The 23542-nt window shown below is 39.1% G+C and overlaps 1 protein-coding gene across 12 annotated transcripts in view; it reads left to right on the top strand.

The window, feature by feature from the left end:
* MTERF1 (mitochondrial transcription termination factor 1) overlaps positions 1–23542 on the top strand; it is a 589841-nt gene that overhangs the window by 118303 nt on the left and 447996 nt on the right. For all 12 annotated transcript variants that reach the window (XR_009505037.1, XR_009505036.1, XR_009505035.1 and 9 more), the window contains one exon: positions 7629–7741. The gene's annotated coding sequence lies outside the window, so the exon portion shown is untranslated. The remainder of the gene's footprint in view (positions 1–7628; positions 7742–23542) is intronic.

Raw genomic sequence — 23542 nt, 5'->3', positions numbered from 1 at the left:
CTGTTACTGACTTTTTAAGGAATTGTGGGTGGGCTTGGCATTTCATGGAACATGGAGATCTAGAAATTGCTGATAGAGAAAACATCATTTCATCTAGAAATCCAACTAGAAAGGACCTGCATCAGCTAGATTTACAGAACAAGGAGGCCTTAGAGTTCACCAAGTACAGGGACCAACCATTCCAAACTATTCATGTAAGAGTCACTGAGGTGCTTGTTAAAAATACAGATTCCCATGACCTTCCTCCTGAACATTCTGATTCAGGGAGACTGTAGTGGGACCTGGAAACCTGTCTTTTTAGCAAGAGTCCAAAGAGATTTTGTCATCAGACAGATCTGGAAACATTGCTCTACAGTGTCCTAGCAAAATGCACATTACAGAGTAGGTACTCAGTAATGGAATGAATGAATGAAAGAAAGAAACTGCAATGAGCATGCCAAAAGGCAGTCCTAGCCCCTGATTTTGCTGCATCCTCATTCAGTGTGCCAGGGCTCTTAGCCTTGCATAGCTAACTCCCAAATCATCGGAGGAATGACCTTCAGAAGCAGTTGATAAAGGTTAGCTTTTTGAATGCCACATGGACTAATACTCCTTCCCCTTTGTCATTTGTTGGAATGTCATAGTGACACACATGAAAATACTATGTCCTGAAAAAGGAATGAATGCTAAATGTTATAAACAGAAAGATACTCATTTAAGTCTCCCTTAAGAAGAAATCTTTTTTTGTGTGTTCTGCCAAAATAGGTCCCTCCAGGCACAAACCATCCTCCCTCTTTAAGCTGTCCATAAAGGCACAAAGGAGAAGTGGTGTTGGAAGCAGAATTCCTATCTCCATGTGGACAGTGCCACTAATAATTTCTGTACTACCCACAAGCAACCTAGTTCTTCCTTTTCTAAAATTGTATGTCATGTTAACTTTGCTACTATGGTCCCCAGGGGAATCATTTTGTAAACTCCATGGCAAATAGGGAGGTTCTCCCTCCATACAATTTATAAGACCTTGTTACAATACAAGTCTCAGAACTACAAGAGCAGAGGGCATGGGCTAGAAGTGAGAGAAGGAAGGTGGACGCTATGTTTTTATTCCCCTGTAAGGTTCTCTGGCAGAGCTTGGGTACATGGTAGGGTATGGGACTTCTTCACCTTCTTCTGGTGAAGGCCTGCTCATCTTTAAAAATTTACCACACATATATCTTCCACTGACAGAGTTCACTCATTTATTCAACAAATATTTACTGAAATGCTACCTCCTCCATGGCGATGGCGCTCAGTGACAACACTTAATACATTTGGATTATTTTAAATTATTTACTGTTATTATTATTTTCATCCACAGACTTTGAGTTCTTTGAAGCCAGGGATTGCAAATTATTAATCTTTGACTTTTGTAACACATTTTCCTTTATTTCCATTCCCCCAGATTCCCAGCTGGGTGATGACTGTCCCACAGACACTCAATATTGCATAATAATGATTTTTTTTTTATAATAATGATTTTTTGAAGATGTGGTTACTATACTCAGTGGATTCAAAATTGCTATAGCTTGACTTAAAATTAAAAGTTTTGTTTTAGTAATGCCCAGATTTGTTTGTAATGCTCTTCTTAGAGATGCCCATAATTTTGTGAGTCTTTTATTTGTAGTAGCATTGAATGATGCTTTCATGGAATGATATGTGATTGCTCCAAGATTCATTTCCCAGACAATACTTGGCATCATGAAATTTTATGTTTACAAACTTCTCTTTTTTTGTTTGTTTTTTTTTTACACTCGCCAATTCTCAAGTTCACCTGCCTCTTTTTATTTCACTCATTTCTTTTTTTTTTTTTTTTAATTTTTATTTATTTATTTATGGCTGTGTTGGGTCTTCATTTCTGTGCGAGGGCTTTCTCTAGTTGTGGCAAGTGGGGGCCACTCTTCATCACGGTGCGTGGACCTTTCACTATTGGCCTCTCTTGTTGCGGAGCACAGGCTCCAGACGCGCAGGCTCAGCAATTGTGGCTCACGGGCCCAGTCGCTCCGCGGCATGTGGGATCCTCCCAGACCAGGGCTCGAACCCGCGTCCCCTGCATTGGCAGGCAGACTCTCAACCACTGCGCCACCAGGGAAGCCCCCTCACTCATTTCTTTATCTGACACTTAGGGCCCCCTAGGCTCAGGGCCCATGCTGACTACCTAACCTTCACCTGTCCACATAAATCTTCTGGGCTAGTCAGACTGGTCTCCTCAATATTTCCCAAGTGTAGGGATTTTTATCCTTCTTGCCTACTATTATTCTGAATGGTTCTGGTTCTCCAAAGGCTCACTCCCTCCATGAGTTTTAACCTGACTTCTTCAGCTTTTTCATAAGATCCATACCATGCAATTTAGCATGTCTTTATACAGTCTTATCCATTTTTTATTATCTAATATCATTCCTCACAGATGACCTGTCCCCTCACCTGACCTGTCTCGTGTGTAGTTTTCATAGGCTCTATGGCACCTAACACAATAAAGGCTATTCTCTAGGTACTTAATACATGTTTCATTCTTTAGAGATTGAATTGAATCGTATCTGCCATCTGGTAAAACAGGAGTGTTTAGCACACAATGTAGAAAATTTAGAAAGGTTTTCTGTGCAATGATTGACCATAGGACATAATCCAGGAAAAGTGTAACCCCAGCTCTGGGGCCCTGTTATGGGCTGAATTGTGTCCTCCCAAGTTCATATGTTGAAGTCCTAATCCTTCATTACCTCAGGCTGTGACTGTATTTGGTGTATTTGGAGATAGGGCTTTTAAAAAGTGATTAAGTTAAAATGAGGCCATTAGTGTGGGCCCTAATCCAGTCTGACTGGTGTTCTTATAAGAAGAAGAAATTTGGACACACAAAGGGATACCACACATGTAGGAGAAAGATGTGAGGATACAGCAAGAAGATGGCCATCTGCAAGCCAAGGAGAGAGGCTGCAGAAGCCAAACCTGATGGTACCTTGATCTTGAACTTCTAGCCTTTGGAACTGTGAAAAAATAAATTTCTGTTGCTTAAGCCACTCAACCTGTGGTATTTTGTTATGGCAGCCTGAGCCGACTAACACAGGTCCTATATGCTACCTGTCTAGAGTGACAAGGAACCTCTCAGGGATGGATTTTCCATTTCCCTGTTCTTCCTGCCTCAGTTGGAAGATTCTAGATCATGCCTCCCTGAAAGAGAAGATGAAATGGAGAAGCAGAGAGATTCCTCCTTCTCTCCCTTTACCCTTCCTGACAAACTTAAGCTTGGTTCTGTGAAAGGCACTCCTGCACAGATGCTTTTCTATCTCCTTTAGTCTTGGACACAAGTCACTTCCCCACTGATGAAGCTGGGTACCCTACCTTTGTAGGGTCCTCAAGCCTCTGACATTAGTTTTTGTTTTTTTTTTTCCCTTCAAAACTCTGCTTTCTTGTTCATAAATGTAATGGGTTAATTTGTATCTGAGGGAATTCTTATCTGAAAGAAGATGTCTTAGTTTGAGTTTTCTCTAAATCAGGTCCTGAGACAAGGATCTGGGGGCAGGTAGTTTATTTTTGAAGTGGTCTCAGGATGCACCGAGAGGGAGTAGGTATATAAGATAGAGACGGGAGGAAAGTCAGTACAGAGTGCTTTCAGGTATGGATACCTGTGGGAACCTGGGACTCAACCCTGCCAGGGACACTATAAGAGACTGTGTAGTCACAGCAAGGGACAAGGAAGCTAAGGCATTTATCCACCATCTTCTGCTGCTCATGTGTGAAGGGTTGGTTCTAGAGGAATGAACAAGCCACTAATCTAATCTGGTTTACCCTGGGAGTGGGCAGATCATGCTCCTACAGGCAGAGGAAGTCCAAGGTCAAAGAGACACAGATACTTGAAATAGGAACCCATTGCCTCGTGAAAGGAACTGTCCACCAATAATATAGGCAACCAAATCTACAGGAATGTGTTAAGGGGATATTGGCAAGGCACCAACTGTCTGTTGCCGGAGACTAGTTTTCAGATTTGAGGAAGCTGGACTTATGTTTCCTAAGTTATAGCTCACTCTGTTAGGTACCATAAAAACAGATCTTTAGTGCTTTGGGCTTTTTGTGGCTAATTCCTGCTTATCCCCCATATCCCCATTTTAGAGCCATCCTGCCAGAACTTAATTTATTCTTATAGTTCTACAGCAGCTGTTCTTGGATTGACCCTGATCATTGTCTCTTGGTGGTCTACTGGAGTATACCGGAAAGTACACTCTATCCTTCCTGCCCCCCAAATCTCCCAACAAGCCATATAAGAAAGGAGGGGCTTCAGTACCCACCACCCCCACCCCCACCCCAAGGTCCTTATTTCCTAGTAAGTCGTGTGTTTGTGTGGGGAGAGGGGTGGATGTTAGAACATGGCCATAAGCCTACACAGTGGCTTCTGTATAGGTTCAGCCATGTTCTGGGCTTGTTAAATTACTGGTGGGCAGGGCCTGTCAGAATACTGAAGATCATCCTGGGAGGTAATTATTATAAGGGATGAGGAAGCTAGGGATGACAGCTTGATCAATTAACAAGCCTTAGTCATCAGAGGACAGAGGCCATTCTGAGAATGGTGTGGTGTCTATGACTCAAATTTGTCTCTGACCTCCCTTTAGATCATGTCTCAGTCTTTCAGAGAGTTGAGGTGAAAGCTATAAATGAGAATGAAAAGAGTTTTGTGCTAAAACTGTTGGACATGGAGGTACAAGCAAGATAACTTAGGGACCCCTCTAAAAGAATGTAATGCAATGAAGAGAGAGAGGACTTCTCTTCCAGTTCCAACAATGTCCATGGAGAGTGCTAGAAAAGAGCAGGAGAAATCAGAAGCCACGTGGTATGTGACAAGTTTTGTTCCTTAGCACAGGTGGGATGCCCCCAGGGATTTACCAGTGTTACTTGGACAGTGCTTGATTGATGGGTATGTCCTGATAAGTTGAGGGGGGAAGCCATGAAATCTGGTTTTGCTGATTAATGCAATCTCATTTATTCCCATAGGCCTATGAGGACTGAGCAAACCCTAGCTGCAGATGAAACATTCTGGTTGATAGGGATAAATTCTTTCATTTCTTTCCACAGTCAAGTTTAGGATAGTCCTATACTGCCTGGTCTGTAGTGGGTGCTCAAAAATTTTCATTGAATGAATTACCTTTACTCACATTTGGTAAACATCAAGAGTGAGCAGGATTGGAGAACAGATCCATCACAAATTCCTGGGGTGAGGAAGCAATGGATTCTTTCTTATTTGCTATGTCTTACAGAAATAAGTACATGTGATAAGAAAACACTTATAATGAAATGATTTTGTCACTATATAAACTTCAGAGAAATCAAGTTATTGCTGAATAGTGCTTTAACTAATTGCTCTTAGTTTACCATCATTCGCTAGCATTGTGCCTTTGGCCAAGTTATTTAACATCTCTGAGCCTTGGTTATTCTGTAAAATTGAGATATGTTACCTACCTAGTGATTAGGTATCATTACCTAATAATATTGAGAGTATTGAAGTTAATGTATATGAAGTGCCTAGTACAGTGCCTGGGACATGGCAAGTATTTGGTGATGATGATGATAATGATGATGATTGTTATCATTGTTATCATATCTTAGATAATCTCTGACTATGCTAAATAAGCTCCATCTAGGGCATTGCGTCTACTTTGTTCTTTGGCTTTTAGTTGGTTTTCTAAGAATACATATTTAATGTAAACTTCATAACTTTAAAATAAAGCCTTTGGTGTAGACTCTTATAAAAGTTTCTGGAAGTGTAGATATATCCTCTATGTGCAGTAGTTTTGTCTTGTCTATTTTTCACTCCCTTAAAGCAAGTCAACAGATTAGTGAAGCCTCATTTCCTCTTATATCAACTAGGTTGTATTTTCTGCTTTCCAATATCAGCTTTCTCTTGTTTGCATCTCTGTCAGCTAAACCAGTACCTAAAACTAGGGTCTATTTTGTACTTCTCTTAGTATCTCCTTTGTAAGCTGCTTGAAGAAGGTTTGCTGGAGCTGTGTGAAAGTTCATATTGTTTAGAAGGCAGAGCTATTTTAGCTTGAAGGTAGAGCTGTGTTTTTTTCTTCTTGGTAAATTCCTTTTCTTTTGATGAAAGCCAAAACTTGAAGTTAGTGGTGACAGATCGGTGTCCTAATTGCTGTGCTGTTGGAAATAAGGAGAGATGTTTATTGCTAATCAAGTAAATAGCAAACCAAATTTCATCAGTGTAGCAAGATGAGCCTACTCGGTGGGCGGGTCTTATAAAATACTTTTTCTAGTGAGCCTGGGAAAACTTGTGAAGTGGTAATAATAAAAACAGCATATGGTCTTTGCAGGAACTTTGTCATACATAAGCAATGTGCTGTGGGTGTGGTAATGAACATCAGGTGTATTTGGCCCATGACTTCTAAACTTGGGGAAGAGGAATTTTGCTTTTTTGCACATACTGGAATGTGCTTTTGCATTTCTGGTATTATAAAAAATAGCTTAAGAACTACGTTATTATTTTTTTATTCCTTATTTGGAAGCTATACTGGTGAGCATAAGAAAATACTTAACTTCAGATCTTCAAAGGCATGCTGTAGAGGTTTGGAAAGCATTTGGTTTGGCTTGAAGCGAGTTTGGCTAGTGAAGTGACAGGCACACAAGAAAGAACAACAGGTGAAAAAATGTGGAGTTTCTTTCATCTTTCAAAGGATTTTCTTGATGAATTGAAACAACCATGAAAATAAGCACTGGCCTTTGTGCCCAGTGGCCTAAAAGTACTTAGAGTGGGCCAAATAAGAATCAGGCAGGGGCCTAATGAAAATCAGGCAACAAGCCTAGGCCTAATTAAATATGTGCTGCCTCCCCCCACTTTTCCTTTATTCCCTTTGGCTCAATTTTTAACAAAAAATCTGGTTTTGTGGTAGAGAGATATTTCTCTTCCTTGACTCAGATTGAGTTAGTAACGACTAGCAAAGACAAACAGAGGCATGAGTTATTCAGTAGAACCGTGAAAATCTTTGTTGCTAAGTAGATTTTCTTGCTGGCCTATTTCTTTTGAAAACTGCTTGTAAAAATTAACTAATATACTTGTGGGCTAAAATAAACAATATCTCTTGAAGTGGTTGAATGTGAGTCAGAGATAAAATTTTTCATTTTGTTTGGGAAAGATACTGCATTTGATTGTAAAGATGTTTTTAGAACAGCTTTTAGAGATGTTGATTGAGCTTCCGCAGTTTCCCCAGCTTGTTTAAAGGAGTCTTTGGGATCTATGAGTCATGAATAATTTTCTGATTAAGATCAGAAGACAGATGTCTCCAGAGAATTCTGCAAAACTTTAAAACATATTTGAACAATGTGAAATTGACATAAGAGTCGAACATTTGCTCCAATGCCCAGTTTATGGCATGGGTACAGAGAGGACCTGGGACTGGATCACAGACTCCCAGGCCCTTAGTCAGGGGAGGGGGGAATTCTTTCTTGCCAGTACCTCCCATGGAGAAGTTGCTGCTTAGTTTAGCGTTTGAATACAAATAAAAGTTTTATGTAACTCAGGACATAACATACTTAATTTATTATAGCACATTTATAAAGTCCTAGGAGATGCCTGAATTATAATAATTGGTGAGTCTGTTTTGTGTCTTTCTCCAAAGCCTTTGCTCAGGGAGCGACTTTTGAAGTCAATGATGATGCCAGATTTGGAAGAATTCTAGAGGCATGTGTTTGGGGAGCAGCGTGGATGAGAATCATATTGGATCTGCAGACGGTAAGACATTACAAATATGTATGTAAAAGGATGACAAGACAGTCAAATCCTATGACAGATCATTCCTTTTTAAGAGAAATATCAATGCAATACTTAGCCACCGTCAAAGAGTAGTCATAAACAATACCACCAACAAACCGTACAGTTTCAAAAGAAGCCTGGTACCCTGTTTTCCTTTTGAAATGCTTAATGAAAAGCTGCACAAAAAATTTCTGTGGATTTGAGGATTTTGGAATAAGCAAGCAGTAGGAACAGAAGCCCACGTGCTCTGTCTTTACTGGCTTTAATTGTTTTGGTTTCAAGCTTAGCTGCAAAATGTTTCTGCCAAGTGAATGTATGTGTGTTCATGGGATGTTTTCTGCTTTGCTTCACTCAGGCCCTGGTTTGTATCAGTCAGACATTGTTTCAGTGTTAAGAGAAAACACACCCCTTGAAACAATTAAGGGATCGAAACTTATCATGAGGGCGAATAATAGACTGCAATGTCTATTTAGAATAGGTTTTAGAAATTAATTACTGGGATAGGTCGCAGAATGCTTCACTGATTTCTAACGATTGAAAACTACAATTTTGATAATTAGACCGTGAGAAATTTGTCAGGGCAATATATTTATCATTTATCACTTTAGAAAGGGGTCGGCAAACTTTTTCTATAAAGAGCCAGATAGTAAATATTTTAGGCTTTGTGCATTTGTAGTGTGAAAGCAGCCATAGACAGTAAGTAAATGAACACAGTAAGTTCCTGTGTTCCAATAAAACTTTAGGTATTAAGTATTATATTTCATATGATTTTAACATGTTCTTCCTTTGATTTTTTTCCAACAATTTAAAAATGTAAAAGCCATTTTTAGCTTTGGGTTGTATAAAAACAGGCAATGAGCCAAATTTGGCCCAAGGGCTATAGTTTGCTGACTCCTGCTCTAGAAGAAAAGACCCTGTTATTGTTTACACTAAGATGTCTGAGCATTATTTTTAAAAGCTATGCATTTTTTTTTTTCAATTCACAATTATTTTATAATTCTGGTCTAGTGATTATTGTTTTTAAAATGCGTTGTTTGGGTTGTTTGAGGACTGCAGTATGAGGGTTAGCTGAGTGGCACGAGATTTGACAAATGAAATTCTGACTGTTCTCATTAGGTTCCAATCTCGTTCATCAGTAAAAGGAACTTGTGTCATTGCCTCACTTGTTGCAATGAATAAATCTGTATAATTTTACAAAAGAACAACTGCATGGATTCTTTTGCAGCCTGAGGACTTGAGTGTTAGGCTCCTCTTTATAAAAGTTTCCATGACAATCTGGCCCGAGAGAATGACAGGTTTGCCCTCATGGAGAATTTCTTATTAAGGAAGCTTTTCTTTCACCAGGAAGCTTTATGGGAACTTAATAGGGGGTCAAACAGAAAGGACCAAATAGGACCCTTTCATAAGCCATACCTTATACTCACTCTGGCCTGAAAGAGAGCTTGTTTCCTACTGTGTGTGGTGATGGGGTGATGTTCAGAAGCTGAGAGGTTAGAGAGGACCACCATGCTACCCTGGGGCCCTTCCTTCCTAGTGGTAACCAGGAGACCCAGACACAAGCATGAGCTATTAATATAGGGGCTAAGCCAAGAATTATAGGCCCCTAGCTTTCTCTGTTGAAAGAAAGTATGTGGAGTGGTAAAGTGAGTGGGCTCTAAGCTCGACTATCTGAGTTTTTCTCCTGGTTCTGCTGTTTACTAGCTGTGTGACTTTCACCTCTCTGTGCCTCGTTTTCCTCCTCTGAAAAAGGGGCCTGACAATAATAAATAACAATGCCAGGGTTGTTGTGGGGATTAGGTAAGTTAATACTGTTGGCTCTCCTATTTTAGGTTTCCACATCTGCTGAAGTAGACCAACTGTACTACACCGTTTTTTACAAGGAACTAGAGAATCCACAGATTTTGGTATCTTTAGGGTCCTGGAACTAATCCCCCCATGGATACGAGGGACGACTATCTATGTAATGCATTTTGGAACAGCACCTGGCACATGGTAGTGAAAAATAAATGATAGCTGTTGCGATAATTTTCTTTCTTTTGAGACGTGAAAGTAATGCAGCATTTGCAAACTCTTATTTAAAGGGAGATTCCTTTCCTCAGGCATAATCGCTATGACAATATCATTTAATATCTTGCTTTTTCTTCCTCATCCATTATCACTCCATCGTTCTACTGATCTATATTTTCCAGCCACCTCAGCCACCCTGTCCTAATACCCGTTTTGGATCTTGGCCTTTATTCTCTTCCCACCCACTGCACTTTGTTATAAACTCAGTGATCTCCTGGATCTAAATTGAGGAACACTTGGCTCATTTATAAGAGGGAAGCATAGTTCATCAGGTGTAACCTAATATATTGCCTTGTAGCTGTGGCACAGCCCAGTCTGAATTTGGTTGGAAATCTATGGGTTTTCCAGGCAGGTTTATAGTATGCTGCTTATACCCTGATAGAGCTGAGTTGTTGAGAGGATAGAGCCCAAGGGGGAAAACTGGTAGTGTTCTGAAGGTAGGCTTTATGTCTCAACATTTTTTAGTAGGGTGCCCCAGGGGGTTTTGGAGAATGTTCTGTATTCTGAAGACCTTCAAGAAAGACTTTGCGCTTGACTATATATATTGGGCTTGGGTCCCTTTCTTGCCAACTGCTTTCTGGACTGGAAGAGAAGAAGCTTTAAATGTTTCTGTACACTGTTTTAAATCCAGCTAAGGCTTTGTTATCTTTCCTCTTGGCCCTGTGCTCTGGAGCTGGGCAGGAGTGTGGACAGTTGTTGAGGGAAGCTTTTATTTCTGTTAATTATTATCCTGGATTTGGCTATTCCTATTTTCTTGGAATAAAAGTGAGATATTGTTTGGACTACTCAGTATACAGAGAGTAGGATTTTTTTTTTTTTTTTCCGAGAGAGGATGCGTTGTATAAGTTATGGACAAAAGCAATTCTGAAACATTTTAATATGTTTGCATAAGGAAAGGCCATGTTGCATAAGGTTTACATGAGGTCTTTGACTTTTGCTCTTTTTGATGACTCTAAAAAAGCAGTTCTTAGTCCTAGAAGAAACAACGTCTGTGTTAAATTCCTGCTTATCCCTTAAAAACACAATACAGGCCTAGTTTTCCCCCTCATATTTCTTTACTCTCTAGGTATCTCATCCATATGAGACATTCTCCCTGACTTCAAAGGGTATATCATGTAGGCAAGAAATACCCAGAGAGCAGAGGTGAATGAGACTGTGCCCCCAGTATAGATTTATTTGATTGAGACAATTCATCTAAATGACGTTTGCTGTTGTGTTAACTGCTTACACTTTAGGCTCAAGTAGATGATGCCTCTTTCTCTAGCAGAGTAGGTTCCTACTGTGTGCAAAGGGCAAAACCAAGACACATGTTTGGACAACAAGGCACACCAAATGCCTATTTCTGTTGTTCATTTCAAGGGTGAAATATTCTCTGCAGTATTTTTACTATAGATTTTCTGGAGTACAGCCAGTGGTGTTCATGATGATCCTGTATTATAAATGAGAAAAGTAGTTTGGGAATTAAGTCATTTGCCTAAAGCCACACAATTGGTAGGTTGTAGAAAACTAGGATTTATAACCAGGTCTGTCTCTTTTCACTAACCCAGTCTGCTTCCCTTCAAGCTGAGATGGTCTTTGTTAACCATCTGGCAGAAAATGCTCACTTGGGATATAAAAAAGTGTCCTCCAACCATACTTAGAAAATTTTTATAGAAATAGATGGAAAAATATGTTGCTTTTCCAGATTTTAAAATGTAAAAATTTGAAGCTTAAATTACTGAAAAGTGGGCACAATTACACAATTAAAATAAACTGTGTGTATAGGTCTATATTCAAAGAATTAGGCATTTAAAATGATTATTTCACAAAACTAATCAAGTCCATAACCTTTGTCAGAGTAAGACATGATTTAGTAAGTATAATATAGACTGAAAAAATGAACAGTTTCCTGTATGGGTCTAAATGTAACAGTGATGATCATATTTTAGAATATTTTTTAATTTTAGAATTTTAATTATAAAAGAATTGCTGCCAAAGGAATAAGAACCAGAGTTTCTTGCAAATGCTTAAGAACATCCACAAGTTCTTGCTGCAAAGCAGAGATAAAACAGTCTTTATTTTTGTGTCAGAGTTTCCTTTTGGCTCAGATGACCAGATCTACAAAAGAGAAAATGAAGAGATTTTGCTATTTTAAAAAGGTTTTCTGATATTCTTAGGGAAAAAATTGTAAAAGATATATGCATTCTTCTAAAATAGTTTATCTGTCAGTCATCTATCTTATTACTGCACAGAATTCTTTCACTTTTCTCAGTCTTGGTTTCTATTTTTGTCTACAAATACTGACAACTTCTCTATCTAGGTTTTTGAGAGGGTCAAATGGTATGTTAAAGTCCTTTGCAATGGTTAAAGTGTTATTCATATGGAATGGTAAGTGCATGTAGACAGTACTTTTCAAGATTCTCCGATATATTTTCCCCTTGTGGTAATATAGTCCCCCCACTCCACCGCCATCACCTTTCCTCTGTTATTGGCCCAGGGAAGAAGAGGGAGAATGTCAACTAGGGGGTGGGTAGGATAAGAAAGGGAGACAGGTCTTGTCAGTCAAAAGGGAGAAGTTGAAAACCCTTCAAATTCTAGGAGGCAGAGGGAGAAGAGAGAAAGGAAAGAAGGAAGGAAGAGAGAGAGGGAGGGAGGGAAAAGGGCAAGAACTTAGCATTTGTGTATGGGCTCCATGCATGAAAACTTCCATAGGGTGGGTAGAAACATCCAGAAAGGTTTTAGGAGAGCCTGGAATTCCCCTCTCTCCTGAGGGGAGAATGAAAGCCCATAAGAAAAGTTCTGAGGTCAGCATGGCCCTCCGTGATGTGGAAACAGTAGAGCAGGATTGTGAGGAAGAGTCTACGTAGATGGTCCTGAGACAGTATTTCTAGTTGCCCAGGGCCTGTACAAGGCATGTACGGGATCCAGAAGTCCTCATGAACCAAAGGGAGAAGGCGCAAACATTTCAGAGAACTGGTAGACTAGAATAGGTCCAAAAGCATTCTACCACCTATTAGATAGATGAACATCAGAAAGTCAGATAATACCAACTATTGCTGAGGGAGTTGGGAAACCATCTTTCCCTGTTAGTGGAAGTCTAACTTGATACAGCTATTCTGGGGAGTTATCTGGCTTAGAGAAATCTGGTCATATACACTAAGATTCCCACTCCTGAGTATATACTCTAGAGCCACTCTGACACGGGGCTATGAGGGAACATGTATGAATATGTTTATTTGGGAAGACAGAAAGTTGGTGGTAAGTGAGGTATCCATTGCTAGGGGAATGAATTAGTGAATTATAGGATATACATATATAGTGGAATTCTACATACCACTGAGAATTAATTATCTAGATGTACATAAAGCAACATGGATAGATCTTAAAAACATATGTTGAATGAAAAAAGAAAAAAATTGTTCTATAGCACAGTTAGATGTATATAAATTAAACACCTACAACATAAACAGTATTACGTATTTCTCAAAGATACAAACATACCTAAATACATTTTTGTCTTATAAACATTTGTGTGGATGCCTCTAGCAACAAGGGGAATGGAAGTTATGATGAGAAGTTAAGGGGAAAACAATAAAAATTAATAAAACATGATATAGGCCTTGTGAGGTTAAATGATGGTATACTATGAGCTAAGAGATGTAATTAACTCTGAACATTAGGTTAAAAAAAAAGCTATAGTTTGCATATCTGAATCACAGTGAATGCATATGGTGATATACTGTGATGATTATATTCAGGAGAGGTGGTCCTGCAAGGAGTGACAAGGAGTGACCAGCCTCTATGGGTAAGCTACACATCCAAATTACATAAACAGAAGATTTCAGGACCAGGATGGAATTTAGTAAATTGCTTGTTATTTAGTTCTCCGATGCCCTGGAAGATGAAACATTTACCCCCTGAGATTAATTTTTCACTGACTGATCAAACTCAATGTACTATTTATGTTCTCTGTAACAGGAATTTTAAAGTATATAAATTTTTAAGTAAGAGTCTGATATCCAAAAAGACACATTACTTTCATCTGAAGTAATCTGAAGTTCAACTGGGTGAAATACTGCTATAATTTAAGCTCCTTATTTATAAAATATGGATCCAGTTAATCAGATTTATAGTGTGAAGTTGGAGCTCTCTCTGATAACTAGAGAAGGAGGTCTAATGTTCTTAAAATATTATCCCCTCTGGTCTTCATTATTTACCAGCTCCATGTTGGCTGTCACTAACTTTGTAGATCTCGGTTTCCTCATCTGTAAAATGATTGGACTAGTGCATCACTCCCTAAAAATGCTATGATTTCACAATAACAAAACCAAAAAAGATGATTAAAATCTACTTTCTACTAAATAGAAAGTCCTCCCTGCTGTATTTCTAACAGTCTACCAGGATTGCCTCAGGGTGAAGAGAAGTTGACAAGCACTAACTCCAGGCTGTAGTACCAAGACCCTGTCAGCCACACGGAAGAAGAAAAGGGTGAAAAACAAAAAGAAAAAAAGATAATAAAAAATAAATAAATAAATAAATAAATAAAATAGTTAAAAAAAATTTTTTAAATAAAAAAATAAAAAAGTAATAAAAAAAAGAAGAGAGCAACGAAACCAATAAACAAATCCACCAATGATAACAAGTGCTGAAAACTAAACTAAGATAAACATATAAATCAGAAACTAGTCAGTCACATACAGCAAACCCCAAGTCTACATGTTGCTCCCAAAGTCTACGGCCTCAATTTTGGGATGATTCATTGTCTATTCAGGTATTCCACAGATTCAGGGTACATCAAGTTGATTGTGGAGATTTAATCTGCTGCTCCTGAGGCTGCTGGGAGAGATTTCCCTTTCTCTTCTTTGTTTGCACAGCTCCCGGGGTTCAGCTTTGGATTTGGCCCCACCTCTGCGCGTAGGTCGCCTGAAGGCGTCTGTTCTTCGCTGAGACAGGATGGGGTTAAAGGAGCAGATGATTAGGGGGCTCTGGCTCACTCAGGCCGGAGGGGGGAGGGAGGGGTACGGAATGCAGGGGGAGCCTGTGGCAGCAGAGGCCGGTGTGACATTGCAACAGCCTGAGATACGCTGTGTGTTCTCCCGGGGAAGTTGTCCCTGGATCACAGGACTCTGGCAGTGGCAGGCTGCACAGGCTCCCAGGAGGAGAGGTGTGGATAGTGACCTGTTCTTGCACAGAGGATTCTTGGTGGCTGCAGCAAAGCGTTAGCGTTTAATGCCTGTCTCTGGGGTCCACGCTGATAGCCATGGCTCGCGCCCGTATCTGAAATTCGTTTAGGCTGTGCTCTTAATCCCCTCTCCTCACTCACCCCGAAATAATGGTCTCTTTCCTCTTAGGCAGTTCCAGACTTTTTTCCGGACTCCCTCCTGACTAGCTGTGACACACTAGCCCCCTTCAGGCTGTGTTCATGCAGCCAACCCCAGTCCTCTCCCTGGGGTCTGACCTCCGAATCCCGAGCCTCAGCTCCCAGCCCCCACCCGTCCCGGCGGGTGAGCAGACAAGCCTCTCGGGCTGGTGCGTGCTGCTCGGCGCCGATCCTCCGTGCGGGAATCTCTCCGCTTTGCCCTCTGCACCCCTGTTGCTGCGCTCTCCTCCGTGGCTCCGAAGCTTCCCCCCTCCTTCACCCACAGTCTCCGCCCGCGAAGGGGCTTCTAGTGTGTGGAAACTTTTCCTTCTTCACAGCTCCCTCCCAGAGGTGCAGGTCCTGTCCCTATTCTTTTGTCTCTGTTTTTTCTTTTTTCTTTTGACCTACCCAGGTACGTGGGGAGTTTTTTGCCTTTTGGGAAGTCTGAGGTCTTCTGCCAGCGTTCAGTAGGTGTTTTGTAGGAGTTGTTCCACATGTGGATGTATTTCTGATATGTATTTGTTGGGAGGAAGGTGATCTCCACGTCTTACTCCTCCGCCATCTTGAAGGTCCTTGTACAATTGCTTCTAAGGATACTTAGCATTTGTAGGCATGGGTTTCTCATCCCTAAAGTAAGAGAGTTGTTCGGATGTCTTCTAATGTAATGTTCATCTTTACTTCTTTATGAGTCCATTAATCACATGGGTCATGTCTCCTCACTTAGTACTGGCTAAAGTAGAAGTTCAAACCAGGCTCAAAAACTGGCACCTTTTTCTCTCATTGGCTTTGGCAAATCATGAGCATATTAAGCAACAAAACAAAATAATACACAGAAATCTATAGTTTTATTCCTTTCCCAGAAACTATTTTAAATCAAGCACTGTTATTATTTATATTATGCAGGCTTTCCCTTCATTAATAAAACATTTTTTTAAATAATAAAAATTTATTTAGAAACGACAATATTCCATGTTAGAGGAGGAATTGTTGTGTTAAATTGGATGAAGTTGTGCTGGTATTCACATCTTTAAAAACATCTTCCAAAACTTGACCCTGAATTTCGAAAGCCCTTGAAGCAAACTCTCTTAGTAAAAACTAGCAGGAGAAGGACTGAGGTAGAAAAGAGGTCATGACTAATTGCCTGGGAATGTTTCCTCACGCTTAAAAAGAGGTGGAAGAGTGGGGTGAGGAAGTGGGGTGGTGTGACCTTTTGATCCTAGATGTCTTGCTTATATTTCCTTATCACGAATCTTTTTGCTAAAAGTGAAGTGTTGGTAAAGTGGCTTTAGTCTGCCAGAGAGACTCTTGGCCTTGGTCCAAACCTAACTGAAATATTATCAGAAATACATTCTTGACCATGTATAGCACTTGCAAGTTCTTCTAATGAGGTCCACACATGGTAGCCAATTAGGCAGGATAATCCAGTGCCTTGGGCAGGGAAGAGAATGCCTTCTCACATAGGCGTTATCCATGTAGGGGTTATCCACCAAATGTGGCTTTGCGTGGCATGTTCAGGGGATGATGCCAAAGTGCTGTTTTGTGGGACAGAAATAAGTAGCATTATATATTTGTGAGGCTCAAAAAAGCATCTAGTTTTTATACTCTTATTTGAGAAAAAAAAAAAAAAGACTTAAAGCTCATTTTATTCTAGGATAAAACTAAAAAGAAACCTTGATGGAGTATGCCTCTGGAAGGAGGCTGCACATGGCAAGTTTAAGGAAGATGACATGATGGATGGTTAATAGGACAAGAAGGAAGGGTTGGTGACAGACTCGGGGAGATAACAAGCTCATGACACACAACAAGCTCACAATATACACACATTCATAGAATGTCTAGAATCAGTGTGGCAAAATACATAAGGGTCCAAAATATACTCTAAAACTTCCGGTATTCTATGCCTTTTATTTATATTGTGCTTATTTTTAAGGAACTCCGAGAGTTTTATTTTTAATTTAGATTAGTCTAATTTTGCCCTTGGAGTCTTGAAGGCCTCATGCTTCTTTTAGGCAGGCAGTAGACTCCTCCAATCCCTGGCACTATTTCATGTTAGGAAACCAGTTTCCACTCGACATTTCCTGAAGATAGCCTTGATTCATGGCAAAATTAGATCTGTTCTCCAGAGTCATCAACAGTCAAAACTTAAAAGGCATGTGGTAGAACCTGCCTCTGCCCAGAACATTTTGAAATTCCATGGGCAGCCAGTGAGCCTGCAAAACCGTGACCAAGTTTGCTTCACTGTCATTCTTTGGGGACAATGGAGCTGCACTCTCAAGGGTGCCCTTCTTGTGCTCACTGGGTTCCCTGGCAGCTAATACAAGAGAACATGGCAAATTGGCAAGAGGCATACATCTTATTCCTAGAAAAAGACTCAATACTAGCTTGTATATCCAAATATTTCAGAGCTGCTAGAGCTTATAGGGGAGGAAAAAAATTTATCCTTCTCTCGAAGTCAGTCTCTATTATAGGAGAACCAACTGGAAATCTATCATTGGCATGGATCTGTCTTGACTGGATTTGCCACGGATGTGCCTAAGTGGAATTCTAAAGTCTTGGTCATTTTTGAAGACCATTCTGCTTCCTTCTTGTGCCTCTCTAAAGTGTAAACAGTGCTAATGAATCTATGTGTTACATCTTGTGAGTCATATATTTGCATTTTAACAGGGGTGTCCTGGAGACCTTAACCCGAAGGACTGAATCTTACAGTGGGAATTTCAGCTACTGTGGCAGACCGGGGGGAAGAAATTTTGAGAATGAGTGTGCTTAGTGGAAAGGCTTAAATCAACCCAAGAGGATGGATACGTATAATTTATGTTGTGCCGTCACTTGCCAGAGTTATTTCTGGGAGCCCCTCTGATGTGGATTCTGTAGAACTCTGTGAATCAGAAGGAATGCAGTGAATGACCTCAGCTCCAAAGGGGGTTGCCTACCTCCATCTGTGCCAGGGTCTGACGACAGGGAGTAAAATATAGACCCTAGTCCTTGGGTACTGTGCCCTCCTGGAAGGTCTGGCCTTCCAGAAGGGAGGAACCCAGATGGAAAATGACCTGAAGTACATACCATTGAAGTGCCACATGGAAGGGAGAATAGTAGGTTTGTGGAAAGGGAGAAGACCATCCATTCTCTTACTCCTGTCCTGGAAGAGCCTGCAGAGTATAGGAAAGGGTGCTCATTTATCCTAGACCTCACTCTGCCACCATCTGGGTGAGTGGCCTTGCTGTATTCCAATCAGCAGCTAAATTATCCAGTTGCTTCCTGGAAGCCTGCTCAAAACCAGACATTTCCTTGGAGCAACATTGGCAATTTCTTTTACTGTCTTAAGTTACTTCTGCTTTGAAAACAACTTAAACCAAATAATTTTAGAGATGATATATGGTAAAGAACTTTAAGACCTTAATTTACCATTTATTCATGTCTGGTATAGATCTAGAACCACTTTTGGGGGGAAACCTTGGCTCTGACTGCAGGTGCTATGAGGCCTCTGCAGAATGGCTGAGTTAATGTGCCATTCAGGCAGGAGTCAGGATTAGGATCTTAAATTAGGCTCTTAAATAGTCAAATTGACTATTCAATGATTTTTTTCTAATTATAAAGTAATTTATACAAATTATAGAAAATATAGGAAAATAATAAAAATCACTCATAGTTCTGTGTTCCAGAGATAACGGCTGTTAAAACTTTAAACTATATGCATTCTAAAGTATATGCATTAGTAACTTACTTTACAATGTAGGGAACACACCATATATATATATATTTAAAATTTCTGTTTCTTTTACTTATTACTAAATCAGAAATGTTTTCTTATGTTATTAAATATTATTTGAAATCACGCTATTTACTGGTTGCATACTATTTCATTGTAAGAATATATTATAATTTATTTACGTGATCCTTTATGGTGATGGTTCAAATTACCTTGGTCTCTCAGGCACCTTTCTTCTGCTGATGTACCCTTAACTTTTATGAGAGATGCTATTAATAACATAGGCCTGTTATGATGGTTCATTTTATGTGTCAAGTTGGCTAAGCTATGGTGCCCGGTTGTTTAGTCAAACACTAGTCTAGCTGTTGCTGTGAAGGTAATTTGTAGATGTGATTAACATTTACAACAGTTGACTGTAAGTAAAGGAGATTATCCTGGGTAGTATATGCGGGCTCATCCAATTAGTTGAAAGCTTTATGAGCAAAAACTGAGATTTCCTGAAAAAAAAAAAAAGAAAAAGAAATCTGCCCCAAGACTATAACAGAAATTCTGCCTTGAGTTTCCAGCCTGCTGGCCTGCCCTACAGATTTCAGATGTGCCAGCCTCCATAATCCCATGAGCCAATCCTTGAAATACATTTTTAGATCTGTTTTTCCGGAGAACCCCAACTGATATACCTGTAAAACCTGTTATCACATTTGCCTTGAGAATGTCATCAAAGACCTTGCCTATCACATAAATTAGAATGCCCACAAGAGATCTCACATAAAATTTTCTTAAAAATTAGTAGTAGGAAAATATCTGCTTCCACTGAATATTAGTATGTTTCCTATTCTCTGATAGTGAGAAGCACACCACTAACCTACTCTTCTTTGGGTTTAGTTGGGAAGAAGCATGGAGCTCAGCCATGGTGGGTCAATTTATATTCTTTCTTCTTGGTCACAACTTAGCACCTCACTTAAATTTTCCTCTATCCTTTTCGTTACTCTTATCTGTAAGATGTCTTAATTCTCTGTGGAAAAGGATAAGATGTAAAGAGCCAAGGTCCACCCTCTGTTTTTCTTCCTTTGATTTTAGGGTGAATGTTTTCCCTCCCTCTCTGGCTGAATAAAAATTATATTTACTTTTGCCCTTTTCCTAAAGACTTGAGAAAAACCATTAAACAAAATCTGTTTTCTTTTCTCCAGTCTGTACTGCAGTAATGGCTTCCCACTGAGTTACAGCCAGCAGGGCCCCACCACCTTGGGCAGGATCATTGGATCAGCTCTCAGGTGTTTGAAGTTGGCTAAGCCTGGTCAGTGGATGAGCCTAGAGACTAGAAGGCAGGATATTGGGTAGGCTTAGTTTACTCAATTACTTGTATGTATTAAAAAGCTTTGCTCAATAATTTTTTTCCAGTATAATCCCCATTATTTCAATTTGAAGGCCTGTTTCAACAGAAGTCATTCTGTTGTCAGTATCAAATTTTTCATAATAATCTGGCTCAGTCATGGCCATCGGCAGTTTAATAAGATTCAGATGGCATACAACCCATATCAAAGATGTGAAAATCTTAGACATGCATTAATAATAGCTCCTGGTCCTGGCACCACAAAATATCACCAAACCCCAGGTCTGCTTTTTGCTTCCAGTAGATGCTTTTGATTTACAGGTACATTAAAATTACATAGGAAATGTAAATATCCAAAGTAAAAGGCATGTGAAAGAGACTATTTTACCTGTCCAGGAATATTTTATACTTTGGTGAGAAGATGATGTGGCAGCCTGGCACATTTGGAATTCCAAGGGAAAGAGAGCCAGACAGCCCTTAAAGAAAGATATATCGAATAGAGTCATCTCCAATGACTAGTGAATATGGTTAGTACAGTATATCAGGAAACAGAATACTCTCACTTTCTTCTTCTGAGAGTACAAAGTATAGAGTAATCTAATGTCCTTTGTAAAAATATTTTTGTATTTATTGTTTAGTCTCCCAAATGGCTATTCTCCCAAAAGGCAAAGATAGTTTGAGTCCCAGAATTTGGATTTAACCTTAGAGTTTCTCTAAATACCATTTGTCTGATCTTTCTTTAATATGGAGATTAAACGCAAACATGAAATTAGCTTCCTTGAAACATTCACTTTGAACTTTGCTTTTCTGCTACTGAGGAGATGATCTTTTGAACTGATGCCCTGCCACATCGACAGTGCGTTCAGAGCTTGGATGTGGGCCAGCCTTGCTTAGCCGTTTTTCCTTATTTAGCTCGCTCAATATTATTGGCAGGTTGCTTCCACCAAAACCCCTATTTTCTAAAGGATTTTTGACAACTTCAAGTAGATTCAGTATCTTTCATGGGAACTTGTGCTAACTGGGCAGAAAGACTGAAGTGCCAATTACAGCAGCAGCAGAAGCTGAGTGGCTTTTGTTTTATTGGAAATATAACCCAATCCTGTGCAGGCCAATATATAGAGCCTATGATGTAATTTTTAAAGTAATACACAACCGAAAAACTATTTAAATTACATAGTGTTCCTTTTCTGAATGGTCTTGGAGGACCTTTTTAGATAATTTCAAAATTCTTTAATTAGTTTTATAATGGTGATTAGCATTATTATCCTCCCTTTAGAAAGGAGAATTTACTCTTATGATGAGCAAGGTTCTTTCCCTCTATTTTGGCAAGTATATGAAACTGTTTGAATCAGAACCATTCTTTTCTTAACTTCTGGGAACTCAGGATGATTGGTGGGGTAACCCTTTAAGTTAAACTATCTATTTGAAGTATTCCCTAAAATGCAAAGGCTGAAAAATCCACAGTTCTTAATTTGTCATTTTGGTAGCATTGCTCACTGATGAACAAAGAATTATTTGCTAATGAGGAACACTGATTCTTACGTGTTTTAATGCAGAATTTTTTTTTTTTTTTTAAAGCTTGGCAGAGATTGGGAACGCCACTGACTAGACATAGGAAATATTCTTCCATTAACACTTCACAAATACATTTTATGATGATCCTGGATGTATAAGAAAAGCTTTATTAATTCAGTAAGGGCCCATATACAACATTTTTGGATGTTATATGTAGTATGAGTAGTTCTCTTTTTAAGTAAACACAGCATGCAATACAATAAGCCTAATAAAGCAAGGAATTATATATATATATATAAAATTCATTTTATATATTCTCCATCCTCAAAATTAAAGTGCTATGTATTAAACTGTGCAGAGTGAAAGTATTGCCCAGCCTTATTAGGCAATGAAGGAGGGCAATGCCATAATGATAGAAGCAGTGGGTGTAAAATTGGGGATTATCGGAAATTCTGCGGTTCAGGGAGGAAAATGGGTAGCTAATAGCAAACAAAAGATACTTAGGTTGCTGCTGCACGGGAAATATAAACTGTTAAGAGACAATTAGAATCATCAGTTAGCGTTCAATCGTTTGATTTCAATGATCAGCATTTTAATGGCCTTAGACAAAATTTTCAGGCCAGCATATTATGTCTTTTACTTCCCATCATTTATAATAGAGAATGATGGGAAATTAGTAAGACAGTAATTTTAGAGGTGACTTTATTAAAAAATTAATTTTTCCATCAAGTAAAATATACACACAGTCTTTGGAAATACTCATTTAAGTATCAGATTTAAAAAAAATTTTTATTGAAGTATAGTTGATTTACAATGTTGTATTAATTTCTGCTGTACAGCAAATTGATCCATATATATACATATATATATTCTTTTTCATGTTTTTTTCCATTATGGTTTATCGTAAGATATTGAATATAGTTTCCTGTGCTATACAGTAGGACCTTGTGGTTTATCCATCCTATATGTAATAGTTTGCACCTGCTAATCCCAAACTCCCAAACCTTCCCTCCCTCACCCCCCCTTGGCAACCACAAGTCTGTTCTCTATATCTGTGAGTCTGTTTCTGTTTCATAGATATGTTTATTTGTGTTATATTTGAGATTCCACATATAAGTGATATTATATTGCATTTGTCTTTCTCTTTCTGACTTAACTTTGCTTAGTATGATAATCTCTAGACCCATCCATGTTGCTGCAAATGGCATTATTTCATTCTTTTCCTATGGCTGAGTAATATTCCATATTATCCATTCATATATATATATATATATATATATATATATATATATATATATATATATATATATAAATGGATAAAGAAGATATCTTCTTTATCCATTCATCTGTCGATGGACATTTAGGTTGTTTCCATGTCTTGGCAATTGTAAATGGTGCTGCTATGAACATTGGGGTGCATGTATCTTTTCAAATTAGAGTTTTATCCAGATATATGCCCAGGAGTCAGATTGCTGGATCATATGGCAACTCTATTTTTAGTTTTTTAAAGAACCTCTATACTGTTTTCCATAGTGGCTACACCAATTTACATTCCCACCAACAGTGTAGGAGGGTTTCCTTTTCTCCACGCCCTCTCCAGCATTTATTGTTTGTAGACTTTTTTTTTTTTTTTTGTAGACTTTTTAATGATGGCCATTCTGACTGGTGTGAGGTGACACCTCATTGTAGTTCTGATTTGTATTTCTCTAATAATTAGCGAGGATGAGCATCTTCTCATGTGCCTGTTGGCCATCTGTATATCTTCTTTGGAGAAATGTCTATTTAGGTCTTCTGCCCATTTTTCAACTGGGTTGTTTGTTTTAT

Source organism: Balaenoptera ricei, chromosome 9 (assembly GCF_028023285.1).
Source record: "Balaenoptera ricei isolate mBalRic1 chromosome 9, mBalRic1.hap2, whole genome shotgun sequence".
Lineage (NCBI taxonomy): Eukaryota > Metazoa > Chordata > Mammalia > Artiodactyla > Balaenopteridae > Balaenoptera > Balaenoptera ricei.
This window is presented reverse-complemented; position numbering and strand designations above follow the sequence as displayed.